Here is a 5566-nt window from a genome sequence, read left to right on the forward strand (position 1 = left end):
AATGTCATAATGAAACTTAATACTGTGTATATGCTAATAAAATTTTTTTGTTTTGTTTTGTTTTTTTGTTTTTGTTTTTCAAGACAGGGTTTCTCTGTACAGTTTTGGTGCCTCTCCTGGATCTCACTCTGTAGCCCAGGCTGGCCCCAAACTCACAGAGATCCGCCTGGCTCTGCCTCCCGAGTGCTGTGATGAAAGGCGTGTGCCACCGCCACCTGGCCAATTAAAAATTTGTAAAAAGTAAAATGTAATGTAAAAAGTGAGAGGGATTTTTAAAAGGCCTATTAGAAGGTTCCTCCAAATTCAGGGGAGAAGCGGTGGCGGCGTGGGCTGGTGACATCGGAGCTGTGGAGAAGTGGGGGTGCCTTGTGGGTCTATTTTAGGAAGTAGAGAGAACTGGTTGATAGGTTCGTATGTGGAGTGGGAGAGAATCGAGAGTCAAGGATGACTGAGCATCTGCAGGAGAGGAGTTGCCATCCTCGGAGATGGAAAGAGGGAGGGAGGCCGGAAGTTCGAAAGTTCAGCCGAGCTTCCCACGCTTGTTAAAGTGAGTGGAGATGGGAAGGCAGCAGCTGGAGGTGAGAGCCTCTGAGGCTGAGACAGGGTCAGGGGTGGAGCCGACAGTGTCTAGAGAGTGGCTAATGGTTTCCCAGGCTCAGGCCTGGTCTCAAGATGGTGCCATGATTTGGGGCGATGGTAGACACGGAGCTTGTTAGAGGGAGTTCATCCCTGGGGTATGTGTTTTTGAAGGTTACACCCGTCCTGGGTCTCAGCCACTGTCGTCCTGCTTGCCCGTTACACTTCCTGTCTTCAGAAGACCCCGTGACGTTGCTGTACCCCACTACAGGAACACAGAGGCAAGCGACCTTGCACGGCGCACTCTGAACCCTGGGTCTTCTTGAGCAGCTTACGCCAGGGATTCGGAACTAGTACAACGGCTCTGGATGCTATCACCACCGCGATTCTCTCATAGGCTGTGGTCCTATCGAAAATAAAAAGGCCCTTTCTTAGATTAAATAGCCGGCAGTCACACATACACAGTACACACACACACACACACACACACACACACACACACACACACACCTCACATCTCTGAATGCAAAACAAACAAACAATGGATGATCTGAGCCATCTCAATATCAGGACTCTGAATGCATACGTAGTAATCATTTCTGTGAGGGCCACACTATGCCATCTAATAAATTATGTGCTTCTGGGTCACACTAAGTGGAGTGTGTTGGTTCTGGCAGTGTGAGAAGAAATAATTTTACATCTTGAAGGGTTGACTGGAAGACAAATGAAGTCACTTCCTTTCCCCGTGCCAGTAATCTCAGCAGCTGAATATAAATTGTTCGGTATATTACTATATTACTATGCTGGTCACCCTTCTAGTACATCGCCAGCGGAGATGCCCATTGTCCTTTAAACCAGAAACCACATGTGAGCTTCCTCCTCTGGGACTTGACTGAGCATGCTCTGTGGTGTCTTGCATGTCTTCACAGATACTTGCAGTATTTTCTAAACTGACTGATCACTGTAATGGACAGCGGTACCCTTAGTGGCTACCTTAAGAAACAGTGAGTCAGGGGGCCAGGGTGATGGATCCGTGGGTAAAAGCACTTGAGTCCCATCTCCCAGAGCCCACATAAAAACCCAGATCCTGTGATTCCCATAGGCAAACCCCAGCACTCCAGCTGGGGCATGGCAGGAAGAGGCAGGAGAATCTCCGGGAAGCTCACAGGCCCACTAGCCTGGGCTATGCAGTACAGCTGTAGAAATGAGAAACCCTTGAGGTGGAAGAGACCAGCTCTGGAAAACTTGTCCTCTAACCTCCACACAGGCACTGTGCCGTGTTGTGCACACATGTGCACTGGTACACACAGAGGCACATTTACACACTCACATGCGCACAAGGCACATTTACACACACTCATGCACACACAGGCACATTCACACATGTGCACACACAGGCACATTCACACACTCACATGCACACAGGCACATTTACACACTCACATGCACACAGGCACATTTACACATACTCATGCACACACAGGCACATTCACACACTCACATGCACACACAGGCACATTCACACATGTGCACACACAGGCACATTCACACATGTGCACACACAGGCACATTTACACACTCACATGCACACAAGGCACATTGACACGTGCACACATAGGCACATTCACACATGTGCATACACAGGAACATTTACACATACTCATGCACACTGACACTCATAGGCACTCACACACACACACACACACACACACACACACTCAGCAACAACAATAACAAATAAATGAAAAAAGAATACTAAAGAAACGCAAGTCAGTGTGGCCCTCAGGGAATCTGCATTTTGGCGTCTCCATTTTTGATTCCCTCCGGCAGTTGGCACCTACAGCCAAAATCTGAGGTGACGTGGGATTAGGATGTGGTAATACCGGGTTCTTGCTGGGGGGACTCTTCCCCCCTGACCCCAATGCCATTCTCAACTTGACCTTCCATGAGACTAAACATTTGGTTTTCATTCATTTTGAATAAAGCTATTTAAATGTGAAGGTCTCCAGTGGGATTTACATTTAAACATGATCTTAAGGGGAAAAGACCAGAAAAAAAAAAAAAAGCAAAAGCTTTGCTGTCATTTCTTGGGGAGTGTGCTAGGATTATTCTCTTGAAACCACAATTATTTTTAATTTTGTGAAGCGTCATCGTGAAGTTCATATATAGTAATTCTAAGGTTTTGAGATATGCCCTTCTTTAAACACTTATTTATGTATATGTGTGCGCGCACGCGCGCGCACATGCCACAGACTACGGTGGATGTCAGAGAACAGCTTACAGGAGGAGTCAGTTCTCTCCTTCCAGCATGTGTGACCCAGGGATCCAGCAGCAGGGCCAGCAGCAGGTACCTTTACCCCCCTGAATCATCTCCCCAAGTGGCCCCTCCCCCCAAGAGCCTGGGCGTGCTCTCCTTTCCCACTTAAGTAAGGAAATGGCTGAGTTCTGCTGACCTTTGCCCTAAGTCTCTTCCCTCCGCCCTGCTAAAACTCCTTTAGTGTCTTAAGATTTATTTATTTTTCCTGGTACTTTCTTTTCCAAATCTTCTATGACTTATCTATGGCTCACCTCTTCAACTGCGGCTTTTTTGCTCTCTCTTCATCCCCACCAGGCTCTGGACTCAGCCTTTTGTGACCAGATGTTGTCATCCACAAATGCACTGGGCCACATTATGGCTATCCTGAGATACAGATGGCCCCTGAGTCACAGGTTAGACACACCCATCTTCTTTCTGTGTAAGCATTAAGGCCCCTCCTTTCTCTACTCTTCCCGGTCCCAGGAATATCTTCCCCCAGTCTTCACCGAGCTGCTTTTCTCCTCAATGGGTCCTCTAAGGATGATACGCCCTCATTTTCTACAGAGCGTTTGCCACAAGTCAGTAGCTTTCTGTTTGTTGACGCATGTCTGGTTAATTTTCTGTCTCCTCTCAGTAGAATGTAGCATCCGTGGGGAAGGAGATCTTCTTATTGGCTGTGGTGGTTTGAATGACAATACAATGTCCTTCATCAGCTTGGGTATTCACAGGCTTTGTCCTCAGCTGTTGGCACTGTTTAGGGAGGATGTGGAACCTTGGGGGGGTGGAGCCTTGCTACAGGAAGTAGGTCATTGGGGTGGGCTTTGGGTGTTTCTAGTCCCTCCCCACTTCCAGTTCGCTGTCTCTACTCCATGCTTGTTCAAGGCGTGATGTTACTCCCTGTTCTTGCCGCTGTGTCTGCTGCGTGATGCTTCCCTCTCGTGGTGGACTCGTACCTCTCTGGAGCTGTAAGCCAAAATAACCTCTTCCTTCTGCAAGTTGTTCCTGGTCATGGTATTTTCTTCACACTAAAAGGAAAGTAACAGATAATCATTTATCAATGGCCTGCACATGTCTAGGACAATGGCTGGAATGTACTTGTAGTCATAGGAGCCTACAGAAGTATCTCTTAGGGTTTAAGCGTTCAAGGCCAGTTTGGGCAATATAGCAAGACCCTGTCTCAAAACTTTTTGTTTTGTTTGGTGTTTGTTTGTTTCAAGACAGTGTTTCTAGGTGGGCAGTGGTGGTGCATGCCTTTCATCCTAGCACTCGGGAGGCAGAGTCAGGAGGAGCTCTGTGAGTTCGAGGCCAGCCTGGTCTCCAAAGCAAGTTCCAGGAAAGGCGCAAAGCTACACAGAGAAACCCTGTCTCAAAAACAAACAACAACAACAAAAAACCCCAAAACAAAAACAACAACAAAAAGACAGTGTTTCTGTATGTAGCCTTGGCTGTCCTGGAACTAGCTCTGTAGACCAGGCTAGCCTCGAACTCACAGAGATCCACCTGGCTCTGCCTCCCAAGTGCTGGGATTAAAGGTGAGTTTACCACCACTGCCCAGCTTCCTGTCTCAAAACTTAAAAAAAAAAAAAAAAAAGATAGACATGTGGATAGATGGATAGATGGATGGGTAGACAGACAGACAGATATATAAAAATAAGACAGATTGGCAGGACTGATTCGAACCAAGTTGATAAAGGTGGTTGTCCCAGGTATAGGAAAAAGAGCAGGCTTAGATCTTATTTGTTTCTGTTCGTTTGTTTTTACCATAAAAAGAGACATGAGTATAGGTAATTTTCGGGATTCTCTTTTGTGTTGTATGAATTTCCCATATTTTGTAATATAAGCAGGTTTTATTTGAAACCAGAAAAGCGGAACGCTGTCTCGAAGGTAACTACTAACCTCTCTCCCGTTGTTGGAGCAGACTGGCTTCCCTCTTCTTTCCCCAGACACTGTTGCTTTTGTTTCCTGCAGAGGACATCGTCGTCGTTTATTTGGGTGTGAGCCCACGTATTAGAATATTTTCTGAATAGGTGTGTGTGTAGGTTTTCTTGATCATCACGAAGGGAAAAACAGAAGACTTAGATGGTCTCCATGGCAACGAATGCAGAGCTAAGACTGATCCCTGAGGATAACAGCAGCAGATATTCCAGCCATAGAAGGTGTCTTGGCTTGCCTCCAGGCCACACATTCAGTGGTCGGAGTGCCAGTCTTGGGGTCCATCTTTAGCCCCAGCCCCTCTGCTTTCCAAACGTGATGGGAGCCAGGGCGGGGCGGGGGGGGGGGGGGGGCTCCTGCCCTCCTGGCACGGCGCTCCAGCAAGCTGTTGCTCCCAACACCCGTGGTTGCCTTCTGAAGTCTGCCTGTCCTTTGCTCTCAGAACCTAATCCTGGAATGAAGTACAGCTTGAGTCACAGTTACTATAATCTCTTGTCTGCAGAGGACGTCTTTGAAGAATCCTAGTGATGCTTGGAAGCTGGACAGTGCTGAACCCAACTGGGTTTTCTATACATGGGAGCCTATGATAAAGGCCTCCTCCCCCACCACACACACACCTCACCCTCTCTCTCTCTCTCTCTCTCTCTCTCTCTCTCTCTCTCTCTCTCTCTCTCTCTCTCTTTAGTTTTTTGAGACAGGGTTTCTCTGTGTAGCTTTGGGCCTTTCCTGGAATTCACTTTGTAGACCAGGCTGGCCTTGAAC

At 47.4% G+C, this 5566-nt stretch overlaps 1 long non-coding RNA gene across 1 annotated transcript; it reads right to left on the bottom strand.

Moving 5' to 3' along the window:
* Positions 1-202: 202 nt before the first annotated feature.
* Positions 203-5094, bottom strand: LOC121824823 (uncharacterized). Its single transcript, XR_006066823.2, has 3 exons — positions 4769-5094; positions 3145-3897; positions 203-982 (listed from the first exon to the last, which is right to left on the bottom strand). It is a non-coding gene; the product is annotated as an uncharacterized LOC121824823 (long non-coding RNA).
* Positions 5095-5566: the final 472 nt, after the last annotated feature.

This window comes from Peromyscus maniculatus, chromosome 21 (assembly GCF_049852395.1).
Source record: "Peromyscus maniculatus bairdii isolate BWxNUB_F1_BW_parent chromosome 21, HU_Pman_BW_mat_3.1, whole genome shotgun sequence".
In the NCBI taxonomy this organism is placed as follows: Eukaryota; Metazoa; Chordata; class Mammalia; order Rodentia; family Cricetidae; genus Peromyscus; species Peromyscus maniculatus.